Below are 25,035 nucleotides of genomic sequence, written 5' to 3' on the forward strand. Positions count from 1 at the left end.
AACCAGGCACGTCTCATCTGTGTGGGCAGAAAGGAGCAGAAAATACTCAGCCTTTGCAAGCTGTGACCACTTGAGCTCTGTAGCATGGTGTTGCCTCACGGAAGAGCAAAAGAATACATCGAATACCTTAGAGAGATTAATTTCCCTAGGAGAAAAAAAAAATAAAACAAAGGAAGATCCTCTGATTACATTTAAATATTTCCTTGCCAATGCTTGAGGGAATTCTAGCATTCCTCACTGGCAGGGGAAGAGCTTTTGTGCCTGGGAAAAAGGTGATTAGGACTGAGATCCCAAGAGGAAGAAGGCAAAGGAGGCCGCGAGGGAGGAAGGGGTGTTTCAATAGCAGCACAGGTGCAACAGTTTGGAGTGAGTGATGGCCTTACAAATGACCCTGGCACAGAGCAGAGGAAACCCAAGGAGAAGATGAATTGAATTACAGCGCCGGCATGTGTGCATTTGATTTCTGCTGTAGAGTCTAATGGATTGTGGGGCTGGCTGACCAGCTGGGGTAAGGTCAGAATATTGAGGAAGTGGGAGGGGCGAGAGACGAACAATTTTCCGGATAAGGAACAATCCTTGGGTTGTTTGCTTTTGGATAGAGCATTTTGGGGGCTGAAAGGGTTCATCTTACAATCTCCTTTAACAATGAGCACTCTAATTATTTTCCATGCCAGCATATGTCCGATCCTTCAGGAGTTTAAGGCAATGGAAAGCAAATTGGGAAAAGCAGAAAATATTCCCTTTATGTCTTATTTTCCAATAAAACTGAAGCAGCATTCTTTTTCTTTAGACTGCTAAAGATATAATTTGTGTTATGAAAAATTCATATCCATATACCTTTTCTTTTTGAGACAGGGTTTCATTATGCAGTTCAGACTAGTGTTCAACTCACTTTTGTAGCCCAGGCTGGTCTCCAATTTGCAGCAATTCTCCTGCCTCAGCCTCCCAAGTGCTGGGGTTACAGGCCTGTGCCACCATCCCTGACCATGTACTTTTTCTATAACAATACATATTGCTAAAATATTTTCCTTGTGAATACTTTATCGCATACAAAATACCTCCTAAAATTAAAAATACGGTTTCATATTTCCTTGGAAAATTAATAAAATTAACAGACATGACCAAATTAATAACTAAATGTTTAATTAACCTTTCAAAAGTATAAATTCATTTAGAGATAATTAAAAGTTTGGATTATCCAGTTGGTCAGTGTTTAGTGTTTATTCAATTTTCTATTGACTTTTATTCATGTTATATCTTGCATCTCTGTTGGCTTTGTTTTTTATTTTTAATTTTAAAGGGAATAAAACCAAACAAAATAAACAGAATAAAGCCAATCAAAACAGAATAGTGAAAGTGATATGGGACTTCAGAAAAAATAGGAAATCAACAATGGCTACCATAATACCTCTTGTTATCTTTAAAATTGCTGCCTATACCGTGAAATAATAAAATCAAATAAAACAAAACAGAATGAAACCAATCAAAACAGAACATTGAATAAAACAAAACAGTAAAACAGAACAAAACAACACAGTGAGAACATTAGATTTCAAAAATAAGACAGAAGGAAATCCCCCCATTTGCTATATTGCATATTGCTATCCTCTTAACAGATGTTTAGACTACCAGCTTTAGGCCTGCAAAGTCAATCAAACAATACAAACATTAGATTGTTTTTGTACCTCAGGTGCTGTCCTCAGCCTGTCCTCTGCACCGGCCAGTTGCTTCTGGGTGTGGGGTTGGGGGAGCGTGGTTCTTGTCTCTCAGCCTGCATGCCAGTTGTCTCATGAGAAGGGTGAATTTGCATCTTGTTTCTCCTCCCAGCCCCAGTATGGTTTCCACTGACTCACAGGAAGGGTAAATTGGCTTGTTTTCTTCTCCAGGCGCCCCCCCATGGCTTGTATTGGCTCACTGAAAGGGCAGATTTACTGCCTCTGCTTTTTAAATTAAGTATTTTAACATTTTCTCTAAATCCCTTTGGATAACTTGGCAGGAAGTGACATTATATACCTCAACGTCTAACAAACACAATTCTATTTCAGAAAATGTGTATTAGGCCTCAAAAAAACCCAAGAATGGAATAACCTTCTTGTATGCTTATGTAACAAACACAAGAAATAAACATATTATGGGCAGAAAAATAATCATCATAAAAGAAGCATAATCAGGTGAATAAGACAGATCTAAATTCAAGTCTTGGCACTTGGTAACCCTGGGTGAGTTAACTTAAATCTTGAGTTTCAGTTTCTTAGACTCTAGCAATAGGATTGTTGTGAGAATTAAATCAGGTAATGTCTTCTCAGCATCTAGAAATTTTCCTGTATAACTAGGCCCGCAGCATAGGGAGACCAACACACCCCTTTCCCTGCTTTAACAACTCTAAAAAAAACTGTGGTACGTTGGAGGACTCCTATGTTGAGTCTCTGAGCGCTGGAAGTAACCTAGCTGTGGGATCTTGGACATGTTAGTGCACCCCTGTGAGTCTTGACTCACTCTTGTCAGTCCTTCATCTCCCTCTGGAAGTCACATTGGTGCCGAAGTTGTGCTCATTCGCACTGACCTCATTCCTAGTCACCAGTGCAATGGGATGGTATCACCTCGTGGTCCAGTTTCAACAGCATCCTACTCTTTACCACTGAGTGTTTCTATGCATTTGTACAATCTGTCTCTCATTGTGACTTCGATACAGAGATTGCAGAAAGACCAGAACCTGCCCTGCATGCTTTATAAAATAAGTAAAAGCCACAAAAATTTAAAGTGCTAGGCAAGCGTGCATTAAATTTTTGAGCTTATTCCTTTGAACCAGAAAACTCTGTCTTTACTTTGCAAAAGCTCAAATTACCTTGTGTATTTTGTGTCATTTAGTCTCACCACATCCCTTTAAAGAGCTAATTGCTAGGTTTAATAAACTTCTCCCTTCTAACAGTCTATTAGTCATTTTGTCTATGTTGTGCAAAGTGACAGCAGGATTGGCTTTGAGCTCTTCCAGGATTTGTTACTTGAAGTCTTTCCTAGAGAGCTCAGTATCGACAGTACGAAGGGAGGAGGGGATGGCTTTTAATTTCAGATCTTTCTTTTCTGTGTTGCAAGTGGCAACACACTTTGATAAGGTTTTTGAGGAAGCAAAACTGAAAATAGTAACAGTGGGCTAGAATCTGTTTTCTGAGTGATATTTTCCTTAGGTTCCTCCAGGTTCCCTGAATCCAAAATAGCATCTGAACAAAGAGATCCACTAACAAGACTAAGACCCCCTGCAGGTGAGGCATCTTATTTGGAAGAATATCCAGTCTGCCCTGCACAGCATTGTGTTTTATTTATATTAGTGACCACACTACTTGCTGCTTTGTACTGTAATTACTCATCCCTCTCAGTGATTTTAAAAAATTTCTCTTTAGAACCCATGTGCTTTAATTCATCAGTATTCAGCATCAGACTTCTGATTCTTAGAGAACAGACTGCATCTTCCTACTTTACAGCTTTACTTCTACTATGTAGAAGATGCTGACAGATGTTTTTTGCGATGAATGAATACAGGATTTTATAAATAGTGTGCAAACAACCTAGATGGTACTGAAATTAGCAATACCTGTTGGTACGCTTCTCATTCCTCTCAGCATGCAGACATGCAGACTATTTACTTCTTTGATGCTCGGCTCTGGTGTCATGTTGTGGACCTCATCACTGGTGGTATTCACAGTACTAAAAGTATCATACGCTGCTGATAATCATTGGAAATACACTATAGTGGTGAGCCTTCTCCTGACTGTGAATTATCTGCAGCAGAATTTAGAGCGGGTTGATCTTGCTAGATCTCCAAACTATTATTTCTTCAGAGAGAGGATGCTATAAGATGTGGGAGTGTAGGGATGAAGAAATGATGAGTTGGGGTTGAGAAATGAGGAATGGCAGGAGAGACAATGTAAAGGGAATTCTGGGTAACAAAAAACAAACAAAACAAAAACCACCACCACCAACATCAACTGCGACAACAAAAAACTATTATGGCCTTACATTTCCAATCACAGAAATAGTACTCAAAAGATACATACTAAGTAAATGGATAAATAAATGAAAAAATGGTAGAAAGACATTAAAAAAAGAGACTTCTGGGAAGGAAATCTTTGACTTGCATCAGGGATGAGAGGGAAAAAATTATAAACCATTACGCTGGGAAAGTCATGGATCTGAGTTATGGTTGAATAATATAATTGATAATGCATATTTACATTTTTCTATCTTTAAGAACAACTTATGCATTATGATTACTCATTGTAAAAACTTTTCAGTGAGAGGAAGAAATGCTGCATCATACAATTGCAAAATTATAGAACTGAGACAGTCTAATTTGGTTTCTTAATTTAAATTTTGATCAAGTCAAGACTTTCTAAAATATCTTTATATGCCTCATTTCTTTTTTTCCTATCACATTTATTTAGGAATTGTGTAGAATGCTTGATATCATTCATGTGAGATTGGTCTTACTACAAAGGGTTCAAACACAGGCTATGGTGACAGTGAACACAATGAACTATACAATCTGATAACTAGATAAACAGTCATTTTATTTCCATAAGTACCTTGCATGACATTTTCCTATAAAAACTTCCTTACAAATCTTACAAATCTCACATTCTATTTTACTGAGAAGAGTTTTTCAGGTGTCTAAAAGAACAGAATGAATTCATGGATTTTGGTAGCAACAAACCAAGATGTCTTGTTTTAAGTCAATTTTTCCAGGACTATTTGATTCTCAATATAATCACCTTTTTTGAGGGGAGGGGTCCTATGTATGTGTTCTTTGAAATTTTCTGTTATGTGTGTAAGAAATATTCTGCTTCCTTCTTCTCTGCTGTCTTCTAGAATATTACTCTCTGAAACAATGACATAGTCTTTCTCGTGAACTGATTACAGTCACCTCAAATGCCTCCACACAGTTGTCCTCAACTAACCATGCTTCTTGGAAAAAGCCTGTATTACATTGATGGCCACAGTCCCTCTTGAGTAAGACAGTGGTCCGAGTCACAAGGTTTTCCTCACGTTGTGGAAAATTCTTGGCATCTTTGTGGTATAGTATGTTCATTCTGAATCACGGATAGATTTTTCTGAACTTCCTGTTTGTGTCACCAGGATTAAGAATGTAAACTGATGTTAACTGCTTGACTGACATCTAGTGGATAATGCCAGTGGTGCTGTTAGAACTGTTTATCTTCCTCCTCCTCCCCTCTTTGATATAGATGTGATGCGTTGTGGTTGTTCAGAGCTATCTATATGGGGGGAAAAATCACTTGAGGGAAAACCATTACTGTAGTTATATCATTATGCAATACAATGGCAGAAACAGAAATCTATAAATGAAGATACTTTTTATAATTGTGAAAGCATATGTAGTAGCTTGGAATAGAAAAAAAAACAATTACTGAATTAGGTAATTGGTTTGTTGGAAAGGCTTGTGATACATTTTGATAGTAAAAGATTATAAAACATACAAATATCCATACAAAATTGGAATGCTTATTTCATATGATTTTTAAAAAAAGGTTTGATTTTGTTCTGATGTGAAATACTTCTTGTGAATTTAAGTACATGTGTTAAAACTGTACTACTTTTCTAAGACTCAAATACTGTTAACACAAAACTACAATGACTTTTTATTTGTATTTCTTTATGCCTGATGGAAAATATTATTATTATTAAAAACATAGAAAGGTTGATCATACCAGTAAGAAATTTTAAACATAAAATGTTTTAGGAAAAGTGTATTTTGTTATAATTAAGGCAGTAGAACCTGGATGATTATTGAAATATAGTTCAGATGTAAATTTAAAACTTATTTTACAGGAAATGTTCTAGCCACCTTTTATTCAAGGAGTTGTCAGATACAGAGAAGCCAAAGATTAGATCAGGGGTAATATAACAACTTATTCTGCATTTCTCTGTCGCTCTGTCTCTGTCTCTCCTCTCTCTCTTTATCTCTCTTTCTGTCTTTCTTTGTCTCAGTCTTGCTATGTAATTCAGCCTGGCCTTGAGTTCACTGTGCAGCCCAGGCTGGCCTCAAATTTATGGCAATCCTCCTGCCTCTGCCTCCCAAGTTCTGGGATTAAGGAGCTAAACCACCACACCCAGCCAGATTTCTATTCTTGAATAAAGTAAATTTTAATTGCTAATAATAAAATATATTTCTGACATGCAACGTTACAGATTTTTAAAAATGCGTTATTTCTTGGTAGAAGTCTTTTTCAGAAGACATTTACTTTCCTTTCTATTCCATTCCCTCTCTTATGATGTACAAAACTTCAAGTAAAACCAGCACATTGTCTTAAAGGACACCTTGTACTATGTCATTACACTGTATGGGGTGGAACAGTCTCCTGTGATAGAACAGACTCTCAGAAAAGAAATATCATGCTGCTTCTGAGTCAGGATCAAGGGCTTAGGTTTCTTTTTGTGGTGACCAGCGCACCAGACAGACCTTACACTTGATCCTGCAGATCACTGTCTCTCTCACAATGCTAAGAGGACAGTTGCCACGGTGGCCGTTCTAGCAGGTGAAAAGAAATGGCCAAAGTCAGAAGTATTTCCACAAGCAGTTGCACACTGGTGGGACAGGAAGAGACCCCAAGTTTGCTAACTGTGTCTTCTACACATGTGCATGCATTGATACTGATCCCTTGGTGGTGATGTGACCAAGCTAATTACTATTACACTCCACTTAGAAGACCCAGTATCTTGTTTTTCTTTTAATTTTTTAACTGAAGTGTAATATGCACATAGTTGGAATGTGGTATTGTACTGCAGTGAATTTTAACAAATGTAGAACTTGTGTAAGATTAAAAATATTTTCATCTCCATAGAAAGTTCACTGGACCCTCGTCCAAGGCAATGCTGCCCGCCTACCTCATCCCTTACTCCCCTCAGGGACCACTGCTCTTGCTTTTTTCATCATTTTTCCTGGTCTACAATTTAATATAAATGGAAATGTAGTGTGTGCACTCTTACATAAGGTATGTATTCTGCATGTCCTCTGTTTCTGATGTAATCCATTCCTTGCATGATGTAGTACAGGAGCCAGTCTTTTTACTTCTAATCCTCTGTTGTGTACGTACACCCCAGGCTTTCTTCCCTAGGAAAAGGACCAGTCCCCGGAACACCACACTGTTATTAATATTCAGTCATTCAATACTATGAGGTGTGAAGTCATTTTTAAAAAAAAAAAAAAACTGTCTTTGTTTTTTTGAAGCTGGGTTTTACCATGTAGCCCATGCTGGCCTCAAACTCATGGTGCTCCTTCTGTCTCAGCCTCATCAGTGCTGGATTTACAGGCATGTACCTCATCTACCTGAAACAGTTTTATAATTACCATTAGGTCATTATCATTAGTAGTTTTAGAATGTAGCCACTATGTGCGCGCTTGCACACACACATATGCCCTTACCTATTAAATTTAAAATATGTTTGCGGGTACATACCTTCACTTTACACTGTGTTCAAATTATTTGAATTATTTTTTTTCCTAAGTGCAGTTATGTCATTAAATTGAAATGCAGTTCAGTTAAATTCAATGATCTCTTTTAAAATTTAATTTAAATTTTTATTTCAACAGTTTTTGAGACTATAGGACCTTAATAGACTGCATCCAAGACATAAAATACATCTCTCTCTCTGTCTCTGTGTCCTGAATACAGCACTGAACTGGATTATGATTTATGAGCCAATCTAAAGATATTCTTATTAAATTAATAATTTTATATTTATCACCTTAAATGAGAAATTTGTTTACAACTTTGGTTGTGATATAATAACCGGATGTATTATGTTATATCAGTCTGTTATTATCTTTTTGTTATCTTCTTTAAAATTTTTTCTTTTGTGCTTAGAACTGAATTTTTTCTGCTTTAAAGATATATTTTGGCACATCTAATAACTTTAAAAGTCAAAAGCTAATATTTTTAGTTGATTATTTCTATTTTGTTAGAACAAAACATATGCATTGTCTTGACTACTTTTCTCATTGCTAAGGCAAAATACCCAACCCCCGAAGTTAAAGGAGGAAAGGTTTATTTAACTCAAGTGTATCTGAAGTAATCAGCTGGTTCCAAGGCAGCATGGCTTCGCAGAAGGGGCAGTCACTCACTGCAGAGAAAGACACAAACAGCGGAGCAAAAGGAGGAGCAAGCCTCATCCCTTCCCTTGTGCAGGCCACGCCCCCTGAGGTGGTGCGGCGCTCACAGCTCTGCTCCTAACTGTAGACACTGAGCCAATCACAAAGCTGCCTCCGAAAAGGCCACAACATCACTGAATTAGGCTTTGGGGGGACATCCAGACAGAAATCATAAAATGTATATATTATATTCTCTTCTGAGCCTCATCCCTGTTTTGGTCTTATCTACAAAAATGAAATATCTGATATGTTTACCGTTAGTCTTTTTGTCCAAAATTTTGATTGAATATAACTTATTTTTTTAAATCCTCTGTAGAAAAACATGTGTATAATCCTTGCAGAAGTCTTGCATTTTCAAATTGTTTTTCTGTACCCTGACACTTGAAGAATATTTTGATTCACATAAAATCTTTAGCTTGCAGTTTCCTTAAACTTCTTTAAAATGAAGAATTGCTTTTGATTTGCTTTTCATATTGCTGAGGAAAACTACATAGGTTTTGTAAATTTTTTGCCAGTTCATTTACTTTTTCTTTATTTTTTCTCTTCAGGTTCTAAAGAAATTTTTCTTTACTCTAAAGCTTTTGAAAGTACGTTCCAGAGGGGTAACTGGTGCAACTTTCCAGAGTATGGATTCAGTTATTCTTTTATTCCTGAAAAGTTTTCTTTATATTTTAAAATATTAGTTTTATTTTTCTTTCCCTTGTTCCTTCCTTTCTTCCTTCTTTAATTTATTCTTCCCTTTTTTCTTTCCTTCTTTAGGAACTCTGAAAATGTATAAATTGGATCTTAATTACCAGACTTACATTTAAGCCACTTCATCTCTGAACATTCTTACTTCCCTCTTTAAAAAAAGAAATGGAATTTTTATTCTTTTGGAGCTTTTCCTTTTTTCTTCTTCAATAATGTTGATTAATGTTTTGACCTGAACCTCTTATTTCCTTGAATGGCATATAATTTAAAAATATTTTTTCTGATATTATTTTGTTTCATTTTTTTCTCTTCTTGAGTTTGATCTGTGCAATTTTGTCTTATAGTCTCCTCTGTCCTTTCTTTGTTTTAGTTGTAGAATGTGTGATTAAAAACTATTTTTCATATCCTCGGATAATTTCTTAAAAACACATAATTCGTATTATATGGATTACTGTGCTACCATTGCTCTGTATCATGGATTTATTTAAGGTAAGATTTTTATCAACTAAATTGTTTTGGGTCATATTTTCTACTTTTTATTTGTAGTAATTATGATGACATTGAAAATTTTTTTCCTATTTCTTATGCATTTTGCGGACTAGATCCTAGGACAAGAGCACTTTCTCTGCTAGTTTAATGAAATATAGTACATTTAATGTATGATATTGGTGCTGGGAGGCTCTACCCTACCTGTGTGGATTACACATGGATTACTCTGATTCTACCCTTCTTTCACTACCTGGTTTCTGAGGAACACTACGCTTCCACCATCAATTTGATTTCTCTGGAAATAACTGTCCTTTGAGACTGCCACTTCTAATATTTATCACTTTGTAGCTCCTCTTTCAAAGTCAGTGTCATGAATGACCAATTCTAAGACCCATGTTCCATTTTTGGTATTTCCATGTTAGAATTTGCCTTTCTTGGAGAATATTTATTTCAGTTTCTTTCTTTTTTTTTTTTTTGTTAGTTTTCACATGCAAATTATTACTGTAGTAATGGAATCTCATTTATGCTGTTCTTTGATGCTAGCTTTCTGTACTTTTATTTGTACTACTTTGTGACGGATATTTTTTGAGTGTAGATAATGTATGTGGAGATTTGGAATCAAATGACTGACATTAAACTAAATGTTTGGAAATTCCCAGGTATCTTTTTTGCTCTTGACTTGTAATTAAATTTCTTTTTTAACTAGGAAACATATAGTGCTTAATTATAATCTTTTCAAAACTTTGAAATGTTTTGTAGCTTAAGATGATTTTGTGCATGCATGTGTGCATGCATGTGTGTTTAGTGCTAAGGGATTGAACACAGCATCACATGTGCCAGTAAGCACTCTACCACTGAGCTATATCCCCAGCTCATCAGTATAATTTAAACAGGTGAATGTTCCACGTATTCTTGAAAAGAGTATAAATTTGCCACTGTATTGACATTTGTTGATCAGGTTTTATTATTTATTTGATACTCTTTATGTTAGTATTAATTTTCCTCTACTTTTTCTGTATTACAGAGAAATGAGAGATATTATTACATTTCCAAGTGGATTTCTATTTTTTCCTTTACCCTTTCCTTTACCCTTTTTTACTTTATCTAGTTTGAGGTTTTATTAGGTCCATGTTGTCATTAGGTCCTTTCACATTTAGGATGGTTAATTATGCTTGATCAACTGACCTTATATTATAATGAGTAGTTCTTTTAGAAAAATCAATGCTAATACTTATCGTCTTGAAGTCTACTTTGATATTAATAGAACTAATTCAAATTTCTTATTACTAATGAGTTTTAAGATATAATGTCACCTTTCCTTTTCACTTTTATTTTGTATTTAGCCATTTTGTATTGTGTACTTCAGTCAGTTGTGTATTTTGTTCTTTTAAAGTTTTGTATTTAAAGTTGTAACAAATATATGGTTGGGTTTTGTTATTTTAACTGGTATGATACTAGTTGCCTTTTAATTGCTGTGTTTAAAACCATTGACATTTATTTAATTACAAGTATGGTTAAATCTATTGTCTGTTACTCTGGTGTTTCATTTTTTTTTGTGTGTAGCTAAGTTATTTTCTTTATTCTTTTTTCCTTTTGGATTTTTTTTAATGTGTTCTTGAGTACACTACATTTTATGTTTTCTGGCTTTCTATTTACTTCTGTGTTTAATGTTTTTTCTAGGGTTTAAAATATACTTCTTTAACTTATTACAATGTTTTCAAATGATATGTACCACACTAGGTGTAATTTAAGAAATTCACAATAGAATATTTCTACCCTCTCAGCCTTTGTGCTTCTATCATCATATATTTTACTTCTGCATATGTTATATACTATTCTTATTTTTCCTTAAACTGTCATATTTTTTACATGAAACAAGACGAATAATTTCTTATATTTACCCACATGTTTTCCATTTCTGGTGTTCTTTATTCTGTTTACATATCCAGGCTCCAGGTTTTTACCAGATTTTATTTTCTTTCAGCCAAAAGAACTTTCTGTATTTCTCTCTCTCTCTTTTTCTTTCTTTCTTTCTTTCTTTCTTTCTTTCTCTCTCTCTCTCTCTCTCTCTCTCTCTCTCTCTCTCTCTCTCTCTCTCTCTTTCTTTCTTTCTACCTATCTTTTTGAGACAGGATCTCACAATGCAGTGCAGGCTGACCTTGAGTTCATTTTGTAGCTCAGGCTGGTCTCAAACTTGCATTGATCCTACTGCCTCAGCCTCCTGAGTGTTGGGATTACAGGCATGTGCCACCATGCCCAGTTTTTTTTTTTTATCATTTTTTGTAATTTAAATCTATTTGTTCCAATTTCTTTCAGATATTGCTTACTTGAAAATTTTCCTTTTTCAACATTATTTTGAATGACATTTTTACTGATTATAGAATTCTGTATTGATTTTTTAAAACAAAGTTCATTTAATACTTTTTTCTCACCTCTTCTGGCATGCATTATTTATGATGTAAAGTTAGTGATAGTTGAATATTATTTTATTCTATTTTTCCCTTTGTGGGCTTGGTGATTTTTTTTTCTGTTTTCAGAAGTTTGATACTGCTTGAATATTATTATTTTTGGATTCTTGGTTCTCTGTGTTAATATTTTAGGACATTAAGGAAAATGTGTACTCATTTTATCAAATATTTTTCTACTTCAATTTTTCTTTACTTCCATAACTCTAATTAAATGTGCATTAGACTAACATTTTCTCACTAGCTACTGAAGCTTTCTTTAGTCTTAGCTTCTTACCTTCGGTATGCTCTACTGTGAATAGTTTCCACTATTTTCCTTCAAGTTCCTTCTAGTTTCATGATCATTTCTTTTATAGTTTGCAGCCTGCTGTTGAGTAGATCTAGTGACTATTTTCATGTTGATTGTTTCCTTGAACTCTAGAATTCTAATTTGTGTCTTTCAAAGACAATTTTCATTTTTCCACTGAGAAATCACTTGTTTGTTTTTCCTTTAAAACTTTAATAATATTTATAGTTATTCTTTTAAATGAATTATCTACTAATTCTCATACATGTCACCAACAGTTCTATTTATGTAGAAACTTTCATCTCTTTCTGCTTTTATGTGTCCACACATTTTTTTATGGTGTTAGAAAGCATGGCATGGATACATCATTGCTGAGAGTGAACTTTATAGTTTGGTTTATAGTTTGTCCTTAGAGTATTTGGGTCTGCTCTGGTAGGTAACTAATTAATTGGTAGGTGGGCATAATTCTGGTAATTCTAATTTTTGATTTTGAGTTCTAATTTTTGATAGTGTGAATCCAGAGTAGTCATTACGCCAGTGCTGGAGTAATTCTATCCCTAACCCTGATTTCTTTTTCTTTTGACGTTTTTATCTGAATGTGTGGGCTGTTCAGTACTATCAGTCTGATCAGATATTCTGTGTGGCCCAATTCAGTGCAACCTTCAGAAATACAGTTCAGTTCACAACTCCCATCACTTTTTTTCTCCCTGACCTTGCAGATTTCTGGAGTTTTTTCTTTGTCCAGAGCACTCCTCTTTCCTACCATTCTTGCAAGTTCTACCTGCTTTGGTGGCCTTGACTTTGCTTTCTATCTCTTTACCTTAGCACGACTCGAGTATGTTTCTTCTGGCACAAAGTAAGGGAAAACATGGACTTTGGGGTGTGTACACTGTTTCCTTCCCTCTGGTGTTGCATTCCTGTGTGGCTTCGTATCCCATCCCTGAAATGTGCTATTTAATGTATTTTATCCAGTTTTACAGTTATGTATGGAGAGAAGGCTAGTTGTTAAGGCTAAAGCAGAAATCACCAACTACTGTTTTTAATCAAGACATTTCCACGTGACTAAGAATTTTAGTAATAATATATTTGAGTTGTCTTCTATAACTAGTCTATTTGATGGTAGAAGTAAACACTGAGAGTAAAGAATTTCCCACATATCCAAACAACTAATTACATGACATAGTATATTTATAACTCTAGCAAATGACACAAATGGAACTTAAAATTCCCACAGGAAAATGATGCAAAGATAGTTCATGATGAAATATTGTTAAATTTATGCAATTCTCATACATTTCTTGACATATAGACAATTCTCAATACAATTTCTCATACATTTCATACATATAGACATTGTATATAAGAAGTCTTTAAAGTACTCACAATTTAAAGGTAAAGAAAATAGAGGTAAAGATGGTGGACTAAGACACAGACATTGTAAGTGGAATTCTCATTTGATGTTTCCCATGCATGTGCTTGTTTCAACAGAGATTATAGTGTTATGAGTGCTTTCTTTCTCCTTAAAAATGTGTGTCTAATTAAAAACTTCTGATTCTGATTAGAGTGTCTTTCATAAAAACAAAAAGAGGACTATTTTGTTGGAAATAACATTTAAACAAATGAGGAATATTTTTTCTTTTGTCGTGTGTGTGTGTGTGTGTGTGTGTGTGTGTGTGTGTGGCTATGTGTGTATGAAAAATTTTTGGCCTTGATTGGTTATGTCTAGGACTTTGTGCTGCCCAGAATTTGAACTGGTACACAGATTATAGGTAGAGATGAAGTTGAGGGTCAGAGGTAAGGGGAGGTGATGGTCCAGGTGAACATATCAGCATGAGCAGAAGGATTGAACAAATGTAGAAAGCATAGGATTTGGTAGGGACAACAGTATGACAGCACATGAGCCTGAACAATCCACAGTTTGGGGCAACAGAATATTACTCCTATGAACTTAAAGTATCAGTTATACTCAACAGTGTGCAGGTTTCTGGTATCCTTCTGGTCTCCAAGGAATTTTCTATCCACTGGAAAGACAGACATAGTGAATGATGATGTAAAATGCAAAGAAATTTTGTTATGTCCGAGGTTAGCTTTTGTGTGTAGAGTTTTATAGTTATTTAAGCTTAAATTTTTTAAAAAATTAAATTAGTTTTCCTTGAGAGTTTAAACTTACAAAGTTGATAGTCTATTATGCAATCTTGTTTACCTTTTCTTTAACTAATTATTTTAAATTAAACAAATTACTTTCCCTTAAAAATGATCTCTTTTAGGAATTTTGTTAATGAAGTTTCCTTAAATATTTGAAGTAACTTGTAAAGTTAATAGATGATCTAAAAATATATCTAATATGTAATTGGAAAAATAAATAAAAGCTTTCAAGTACTTTAAACAATTCTGAAAAGTCTTATAAATTAAACGTAGAAAAAAAAACAAAGTAAAAAGGAAAGATTTGACAATGTTTGCAAGTAAACAAGTTTTTATATACCATTTAATTTAAACACTATTGCTTTAAACTAGACTACCTATTTATTTATTTACAGTACTGGGCATCAAACTCAGAATGTTGCATTTGCCAGGTAGCCATTGTGCCACTGAGCTATATCCTCCGCCCTTGCTTATTTGTTTTTAAACTAGATATTTCAATTAGAGTCAAACAATTAATCTGTCAATTTGTCTAATACATTATAATGTTTTAAAATATTTAAATATCATTAAAATATTAAATATTCTTTAATTATTTAAATAATTTAAATATTATTAAATATTTTTGTGTTATGTCCTTAAGGATGCAGCACACACCTGGCATATAATAGGATCTTAACAATATGTTCTAGAAAGTTCTAGAACTCATAAGCCTAGGCTAAAAGTAATATTCAATCCATGAATGATAGTTAAAATAATTGAGATTATCGAGGGGGAACATGTAGAATGAGAAGAATTTTCATTCTACAGAAAGCCAGTTTCTGGCTTGATAGTAGTAGGACAGGAAAACCAACAGATTAAGGAGAAAGATGGGCAGAGCAGGAAGTAAAGTAACAAGTAATTATAATGGCAGTCAAGAAGCAGGGATTGATAAACAGTACCAGATACTTCAGATAGTAACCCTAAGAGGAGTAGGGAAGGCTAAAGACCGAATGAACTAAGATCAGCACTGACATGCTGGTGAGTTGAAGTCTGATGAGTCTTCATTAACTGGCGTGGGACTCAGACCCTGCAATTTAGTATTCTACTTCACCACATCTGAGGATTTTATTTTAGGTAACTCCCCAAGTTTACTAATTTGCAGTTTTCTCAGGTGTTATTGAGCAGATGGAAGAAAGTAAACACTGCCTCCTAGATAAGGTGAATGACACTGAGATGTGTGTTTTAACAGAGAGGTAGAGTGAATGATTTTGGATATTAAGAAGGAAGATACAAATCTCTTTGCTTGCTTGTCTGGGTTACTCTGTTCCTGTTGCCACTGCATTCACCATCCTGTCGATATGTGTATAACAAATAAGGAATAGCTCTTCATTGTGATTTTGGTGACTGGCCTGAAATTACAATCACTGCTCATAATTATTTTTATTTATTTGTTTTTATTTTAAAGACAGTAAATACCAACACAACAAAACAGAACAAAGCCAATCAAAACAAAGCAACAAAGTTGGTACAAAACTTCAAAGCAGGATACTAGGAAAACAACAATAGGTGCCATAGTATATCTTGTTACCTTTGCAATAGTTGTCCATTCCATCAGGTATATTAAAATCAAACCAAAAACAAAAAGAGAATAAAACCAATCAAAACAGAATATTGAATAATGCAAAAACAATCAGAACAAAACAAAATGGTGAGAACAATGTTGGATTTAAAGACAAGATGGAAGGAAATTGCATATATTTTCTATATTGGATGCTGTCATCTTCTCAAGAGATGCTTAGACAGCTGGCCCTAGGCCTGCAAAATCAACCAGACAATGCAAGCATTTAGTTACTTTATGCCCCTTAGTTGCTATCAACTCACCCTGTCCTGCAAACCAGTGGGTTGCTTACCAGGGTGGTGCAGGGGTTTGATTTTCAGTGCACAGGCTGGTAGGCTAGGGAGGTGCTGAATTTACTCTTCCTGGAAGCTGCGCAGGTTGCATGGCTTACCGGAAAGGCTGGCTAGTTGGCTTCTTGTTGGATCTTCCCAGTCCCAGCATGGCCAGTTCTTGAGAGCTGCTGACTTTTCTCTTCCAGAGAGCCATGTGGCTTGCACAGCTTACCAGAAAGGCTGATTAGTTGGCTTCTTCCACAATTATTTTTAGACGAAAGTGTTTTTTCATGTTATAATCACGCCACACATAGACTTCGCAGCATAATTAGTTTATACATCAAGGATTGCTCACACTGGCTTGTGAGATTTTTACAAGTGTGTAGAAGTCATTACCGTCTCATTAAATTGTGTGTGTGTGTGTGTGTGTGTGTGTGTGTGTGTGTGTGTATGGAAATAAAATACTTTGAAGGATAAAACATCTCAGTAAGAAAAAGATGTTTCAGAATCATAACACATATATAGTATAGGGAAGAAGCATATGAAATCTAGGGGTCAGAAATATTTCCCTAAGTTTTTCTGAAGATAAAAAAATGAATTACATGCAAAGAAACATAGTGTGGGAGCCCTTGCGATCATTAATGATTAAATATGAGCTTTTCTAGAAGAATTCTTCCAAAACATATTTGCCAAAACATTCAAGCAGCATTTTGTATTAACAAAGTACATTTTGTAGGTACCAAAGTAAAAGAAATGGTTTTTCTTTCCTTTCTTTTTTTTGTTTTGCAAGTCTTCCTCCTTACATCGCTGTCTACTTTGACTTTTAGTTGTGTAGAAAAGCAGTGAGGAGTTCTGAACTAAATTATGACTACATCAATTCTGTCCCTAGAAGACAGAATTCTAATTTCTTCAGCTTTACAGATATGAATTTCTTTTCCATATAACTTGGACTTTTTCTGAAGTTGAATATAGCATCAGAATCAGGAATCAACAATCTGGACAAAACTAGTATACATATGCACTTTCCAAAGTGATGGTGCAAGGAGAGTTCAGTGTAAACAAGTCAGTTAAAAACCCAGTTCTAAAAATCAACTTCAGCAGAGTTTCAAAATTTTCTTATTAAATTAACTTTATGATATTTATTAAAGTAGCACCTTCCAGAGTGAAAAAATGGTAAAAAGAACTCACTCAAAAAATCACCTATTTTAGTTTCATCACTCATACTCTCCTACAGTTAAGCGAACCGTGAAACTGAACTTAGTGATCTTCTTTCTCTCCCATTTTCTCAAGCTTTGGTTCTTAAAAGGGAGAAAAGACTGCTGGCTATTGTGCTGCTCCTCATTAGCAGCTTTCCCTTTACCAATTATTGGTTGTTACTATTAATGGATGGTCTTGTTAGCATCAGTTATGAGAAGTATCTGTAGATGATAATAGGTCAGTAATATCCTCAGGTCTTTTGAAATATGTTATATAAAAAAATTCAGTTCACTCTGTATCTGAAACCACGGAGTTGCCTCACTTGTGTCAGAGTAGCTCTACTGCATGACGTTCATGCTCCGTAAAGCAGAAGGGCTTTGTGACTGCTGTCTTTTACATCAGCTGATGCTATCATGGGACAGGATAGTTATGGGTGCACCTGTAACCTTTCTGGATTTGTATGTTGAATTTCTAACTTCCAGTACCTCAGAATGTGACTGTGTTGGAGACATTGTCATAAAGAGGAAAGTAAGTTACAGTGAAGATATTGTCATGGGACCTAAACCAACATAGCTGGTATCCTTATGAGAAGAGGAAATTAGGAAGCAGATTTATGCAGGCCGAGGAACATCTATGAGCCAAGGACAGTGGTCTCAGAAGAAACCAACAATGTGACTCATTCACCTTAGATTCCAGCCTCTAAAAGTAAGAGACAAAAAAATATCTGGTCCATAGTATTTGTCATGGTAGATCTAGCAAACTAATACAAGGATAAAAGTGAGTGTAGCAATAAAGAAGAGAAGAAGAGGATAAAGGAAAGGGAGATACAAAAAAGAAAATAAATGTTTTCGGAAGCATCCTGTGAAAAAGTCTGTACATGAAATTTGTAGGTGCCAGACTTGTCATGGTTTGTGAACAGATTCTCTGGGAAGTTCTGTGTTCCTCAGGCAATTTTATTGAGAGCAGAGAGCCCATAATCTGTGTGAAGATGAGATGAGTGAATGTTCTCCATCGATTTGCTTGACTGATATACAAACACTGCATACACACATAACCCAGTGGTTTATGATAGCTGACAGGCTATTCTTTTAACTTATCATAAATGTTTCATATGAAATTACAGTTTTGTCAACTCCTCAGGGAAGTAAACCATATTCCATTCTTTTTATTCTACATTATTTTTTTATTTTAAAGAGAGTAAAATTAAACACAACAAAACAGAACATAAGAAAGCAATGTAAGAGACATAAATTTCAAAGCAAGGCAATCAGAGATCTTCATTATCTATCATATTGTCTCTTGTTTTCTTCTGAATAATTGTCCATATCCTCACATACAGAGAATTCACAAGAAACAAAATAGTACAAAACTGATCAGAACAGGATGATGAAGGTCTTTTTTAGGCCTTTTTAGGTCTTCAAGACCAGACAATAAGGACGTCAACAACAGCTGTCATAGTGTCTCTCATTCTCTTCAAAATAGCTGTCCATATCTTCATTTGTGTTGAAATTATACAAAACAAAACAGGCTAAAATCACTCTGAACAAAGAATAATAGTATTGCTGGATTTCACAGCATGTCACTATGGTGGGATCATCATTGGGAACCTTAGGGTCTCTTTTTCTTCAAAATAGTTGTTCATTTCATCATGAGTTATATAATCAGTTCTTATAAACTGTTTCTAGGTTCTACACATGCATGAGTATTTTTCTACTTTCTGTATTAGAGGGAAAGACAAAGCATAGCAAGATAAAACAAAGCAAATTCTTATAAAAACATCAAACAAAAAGTCACATAAAACCACAGTACCAGGTGATCTATGATGGTTACTGTATTGTCTCTTGTTATCCTCAATAGAATTTTCCATATTACCAGGCATAATATAATTGAATATAGCAGTACATAAAAATATTAATAAAAACAAAACATTGTAGACCGTGTAAAACTTCAAAAACAGGTAGTAATCAAACCAAAATGGGTATCATAGTGAATCTTGTCATCTTCCATGTAGTTGCCTATACTCTGACTTGATACTGTCAATTATAACAATTTTGAATAAAATCTGTTGATTCCAAACAGCAATCAAACAAACCAGATTTAACTAAGATCAGTCATGATAAGACAGTGTAAGTCATACAGGGCTTCAGATTAAGTTAATAGGAAATTAAGGATGATTACTGTACTATATCCTGCTATTTTCAGAATAGCTGTCTGTGCCCTCAGTTCTAGTGCAAGTAGACAAACTGGGACAGAATAAAATCCATCTAAGCATATAGTGATGTGAGTAATATGGGTTTTAAATCCTACACTATTAACAGTATCCTCTGCCTTCTTTTTTAAAGACAATTCCTCCCCTTTCACGCCTACAGGGTGCTGCACATTTTGGGTCCTACCAACTCCCTCAATTTTTAGATTGGGGGCAACCTGCTATTATTTAAGTGGTTCCAAACCTTTTCACTCCCGGACTTGATCTCAAGTTGTATTCCTTTACCTACAAGGTCCTCAAAGTTTTCCTTCATTATAGCTGAGTAGTTCTCTATTTCACGTAAGTATCCTGTCTTTCCAACCTATCTGTAGGTGCTGGTCAAGTTGCACCTATTTATCTCTGGTTCCCTGTCACTTAGAGCATTATTTTCTCATATTTGATGTTCAGTCCATAAACTCTTTTTCAGGTTAATTATACTTCCTATATAGAGCATTTTGGTGGGCCTTACCTACTGATCTACTTTGCCTGTATCTTTCATTTTCTGTTTTAGTATATCAAGGCCATCTATGTTAGAGATTATAGCCAGCCTTCTCTGACTCATTTCTGCTATGTTATTTTTCTGCCATTCGTTGTCTACTTTTCTCCTTCATTGCACTGTCTGCCCTATTCATTGAGGCATCTCTGCCACTGTTCCTGAAATCCTGGCATTTTTTTTCTCTCTCTCTAGAATCTCCTTCAGTATTTCCTGTAGGGTTGGATTGGTGGTCACAAATTCTCCTAGTTCTTCTTGTCATGGAAGCATCTTGTTTCTCCATTAATTTCTTGAGACAGTTTTTCAGGGTACATCAATCTGGGCTGGAGGTTATTTTCTTTCAGGGCTTTGAATAATTTGCTCCAAGTTCTTCTTGATTTGATGGTCTGTGTCTAGAAGTCTGCCATGAGTTTGATGGGTTTTCCTTTATAAGTGATCTGTTTCTTTTCTCTAATGGCTTTTAATATTCTGTTCTTATATTGAATTTCTGGGATCTTTATTATATGTCTGGGTGTAGCTCTGATTTGGTTGTAGGCGGCTGGAGTTCTGTATGCCTCATATATCTGAATATCATTTCCTTTTCCTATGCTTGGGAAGTTTTCCTTAATTGTTTCTGTGAATAGCCTTTGTTTTTACTCCTGCTTCTTCACTCATGTTTGTTATTTTTAAGTGATAGATCCTCTTGTCATCTTCTAGCCTTTGTATTGTTACTTCCTGTTTCCTTATTTTTAAGAGATCTTTCCTTTCATGATCACAGATTGCAAACCAGTCTTCAAGTTTTGATAGTCTATCCTTAGTTTCTTTCAAGCAGTTTTGCCAGCTTTCAATGGAGTTTTTAATTTCCTGGTAATCTCTTTGAATCTGCTTCACGTATTCTAGGTTTTCTTTATATTCTTCATCTAACATTTCTCTCCTTTTTTTGTGTTCCTCCATTCTTCTGTCTGTGTCTTTTAGGAGGTGCTTGTCATTTCTTTTATTAATCTACCTATATTTTGCTTTACTTGAATTAATATTTCAGTTTTGAGCTCATCTATGAGGTCCTGAAGATATCTCTTTATGTCCACTGATGCCGTGTCTGACATTGCATATTTGCTGTCCTCAATCTCTTTTGTATTTACCTATCCTGGATCAATATTCTCAGAGTTGTGGGCTGGAGGCTTTTAAAAATGTCTTTCTCTTGTCATATTTTTGATTTCTTCCATACAGGTGTATAGTGGAAGTCCCAGCCCCTTTCCTTGTTGGTTATGGTTCTTCTGAAGTGCACTATCTAAGGATTTCTGCCCTCTCCAGTTTGCTGTTGGTCATTGAGGTGCAAATATGGGTGGCATATGCTGGACCCTCCTCTCTGGGCCAGTGAACCTTCAGGGACCTTCATCACATTAGTGTGTGCTACGTGTATGGGGTCAGTTTGGAATGACTTATTGGGTCCCAGTCAGGGCTGTGACCCAGGCCAAGCAGATCCCACCAATCTGCTCTGGGAAGGAAGTAACTATTCCTAGTTCAGGTCCATCCTGCTCAATTCTAACACGTTGTCCAGTTGGTTGCCCCTTCCCTGTGGGAGAGTCTTATTCCCAGAACTCACCACAGGTTAATGCAGGTCCCTCACCAGCTCTCTTCTCCACTGGGCTCCTTACCTCCGACTTCAGCACAACCATGGATCTGGTGAATGAGAATGGCACAAGTTTGGGCAGCTCTGGCAAGTTGTGGCAGCACAGGTTCGGGCGGCTCCAGCAAGTTGAGGCAGTGTGAGTTTGGGCTGCTCTGGTGAGAGTGCTGAGGGCGCTAATCTTAGGTGCTCCAATGGAGGCTCTGGGACTGAATGTTTGGCCAGCTCTTTTCCCTTTAGTTTCTTCGGGTCAAGAGGATCCATTTCCCTCTGTCTGGACTTCTCCACGAAGTTTCATTCCAGCATCCGCATTGTCTCTCTCAGGAAGGCTCTGTATCCTGCTGCTTATCGATCTGCCATCTTTAGCTCCTCCTCTCCCATATTCCATTCCTTTTTTGTGACTTTATATTGAAGCTAGTATATAGTATGAACCCCAAAATATCTGTTGAATACAAGAATACATTAGTTTGTGAGTAAATAGCTTACTGTGTTAAGTAAGTTACTTTAATTGGTTTTTGAAATTATTTAACCTCTTAAAATATGTCTTTTTTTATACTTAGTTTGTTATAACTGAACAGTTCTCTCTAAGCTGCTTATCTATTTCTCTTATTATGTACTTGTTTAATGTACTGCACTCCTGAATTACCTTTCATTATACAGAATTTTTAGTCAAAGTTCATTTCTCATATCTGCCTGACTGTATATCTCAGGTCACAGTCTGTACTTACAAGTTTTTTGTTGAATCTCTACTTATTCCAGTCTGTACGTTAGACTCTAGGTTTTGTTACTGAATCTGCTTCTGAAGTTTTGAAGCCTTAGCAATTATGTGCCATTAGAATTCACTCAGATTGCTTAGGAAAAGAGGGGTGTTAGGTGTGTAAAACACCCCTCATATGGAACAAAAGAGCTACAAGAAAGAAATCTCAGGTTATGTTGTCTCTGAACTGGTCTCTGTGTGACATCATTAACCCAGGCACATAATTTATTTGAGACTAATCCTTCTATGTCCTGTTTACAGTGCTTTTTAATATGCATTTTCTTCTTTGAGTCTCACAATACTCCTCTGAAAAAAATAATAAGTAGTATTTTTCCCTTGATGGGGATTAAGAGAAACAAATTTCAGTAAGATTAGGTTATTTGAACAAGCTGGTTCAGAGAATACCTTGCAGATCTGGGGTTCATATTCAGGCTCTTTGACTCCATGATCTCAGCATTTTTCCTTCCGTGTTTTTTTTTTTTTAATCAAGCATATGCATTGCTTCAACAGATGAGGGAATATGTGACTGACCACTTAAAAGTGCAGAAATTCCACATACTTGAAATTTAGGAACTAATACATCCTTGTTGTGTCTCCTAAGAATTCTAAACAGATATATTAGGAACCAACAGGAAATGGACAGTTGAAACCTACCTTACATATTCTTTAGTTGAAAATATTTTGGTGAGGGCCTCATGTTAATGTTCTTTGGAGTCACAGAAGCAAAGAGATGACTGGAGTACATTTTCGAGGTGTGTTAAGCATTAAGACCAAAAGTTCTTGAGTCAGAATTGGGTTTAAATCCTGCCTCAATTGTACTGGTTTGATGTTACAGTTTTTCTATGGATCCTTACCCCAAAGCCTCAAATGGCCATGGAGGTGGCCTTTTCAGAGTTGGCTGAGTCTAGAGTTGTGATTGGTTCACTGTCAGTGCTGGGATTGGTGGTGTGAGAGACATACCAGTGCCGGGGCGGGGTACCCTGCATACAGTAGGAGAGGAAAAGAGTTTTGCTCCTCCCATTTGCCACTTTTGCTCTTGTTATTTTGGTATTTTATGCCATCATGAATAGTTGCCCTTCAGCCATGCCAACCTGCCGTGGAACCAGATGATTATGGACTGAAATGTCCACGAACTTTGAGTTAAAAAAAACTTTCCTTCCTTAATTATGGGCATCAGGAGTTTTGTTTCAGCAATGAGAAAAGTAATTAAGACAGTAAGTTACTTAAACTTTCTTTGCCTCAGGTTCTTTGACCTACAAAATGAAATTTAAAAAAATAGATCTCTCTCTAGGGTTGTTATGAAGATTCAAGAGGTCAGTCCAAGGAAAGAGCTTAGAACAGTAAGTACTCAACAAATAATTAATAAAAGCAGCAATTATTTCGCACTCTAAACCTTTGAAAATAAAATGATACTTCTCCTATTCCCCAATGATATTTTTTTGTTTTTATCTTTTTATGGTGCTGAGGTTCAAACTCGGGGCCTTATGTTCTAGGCAGGTTCTTTACAATTCCACTACCACATCTCCACCCTGTCCCAGCAATCTTGTTCTAATATCAATTTATATTACTAAATGCTAACTGTCACATCACCTCTAATCCTATAAAAGCATTCTACCCCAATGAGCTTTGGGATGCTTTCTTGGTTTGACAGAGATGTTATAATAATTTTACAAAAATTTTAAATTTTACTTTCAAAGGAAAGTCCCAAGTTAATATACTTTTTAAAATGTAAAGTTTATGAATTATGTGTAGAGTAACAATACTTAGAATATTTGCTGTATGAAATATTAAGGAACAAAAATAGAAAATGTTTTAAGTAGGAAGCATCGTTGTGAAAGTGTATGTTAAGGTTGAACTTTTGGAGATAAATATTATGTTAGTAGTTTTAAATATACACTGATTCTATTTGTATATGATAAATTGAATTTATTGATTGGAGCAGTAATTTTCTTTTTAAAAATGTTATGCCTTTAAAAATTGATACCAAGAACAAATGTTTTGTTAGGACCACAATCATTACTTGTAATTATGCCAGTCTTAACACATCTGAAAGACATAGTCATTTATATAGTTTTCAAAGATACAAGTGATTTAGTTAGGTGCCCAGAGACCTGCACATGAATTGTTAATTTCGTATTTCCCACACAGCCTCATGACTGTTGTCAGAGTTTATAGGAGATGAGTTCCAGATGTGATTATATCAGCCATTTCTCAGACCTGACACCAGTTTCAAATTAAAAACTGACAGGCCTCACCTGCTCCTGGGTTCACCTACAGGTCACTTTCTTGTCACTTCAGCTTTCCCCCATTAAAGTGACATCTGTGTTCATAAAGGCACTGAGGGGCTGTGGGTTGCTAGAATTGTTGGGGAGTGAGAATAAGGCATCATCTGCCCAGATAGTGTTCAACTTTGGCCTTTAAGGTGGCAGGTGGCCAGTCACATGCAACTATGTTTCCAAATACAAGAACAGAGGCCCAGAGAGGTCACTCAGAGCTTCTGTTGTAACCGATGGAGTAGAACAAACATGCCATTGTAAAGAAGGTGTTTCCACTGGTGACAGAGGCAAATGGAAACAAGTCTCTCAAATACTCTTTCTAGATATTAAAATACTCTCTAGATGTTTTATTAATTTCA

General features: G+C 35.6%; 1 long non-coding RNA gene across 2 annotated transcripts in view; it reads left to right on the forward strand.

Annotated features, from left to right (window-relative positions):
- The first annotated feature begins 384 nt into the window (after positions 1-384).
- Positions 385-25,035, forward strand: part of LOC134473931 (uncharacterized) — a 68,538-nt gene continuing 43,887 nt past the window's right edge. For both annotated transcript variants that reach the window (XR_010044433.1, XR_010044434.1), the window contains exon 1: positions 385-508. This is a non-coding gene — a long non-coding RNA (uncharacterized LOC134473931). The remainder of the gene's footprint in view (positions 509-25,035) is intronic.

The sequence above is a fragment of the Cavia porcellus genome, unplaced genomic scaffold (genome assembly GCF_034190915.1).
Source record: "Cavia porcellus strain 051 isolate PalLab524CR breed Dunkin Hartley unplaced genomic scaffold, mCavPor4.1 scaffold_29, whole genome shotgun sequence".
Classification (NCBI taxonomy): domain Eukaryota; kingdom Metazoa; phylum Chordata; class Mammalia; order Rodentia; family Caviidae; genus Cavia; species Cavia porcellus.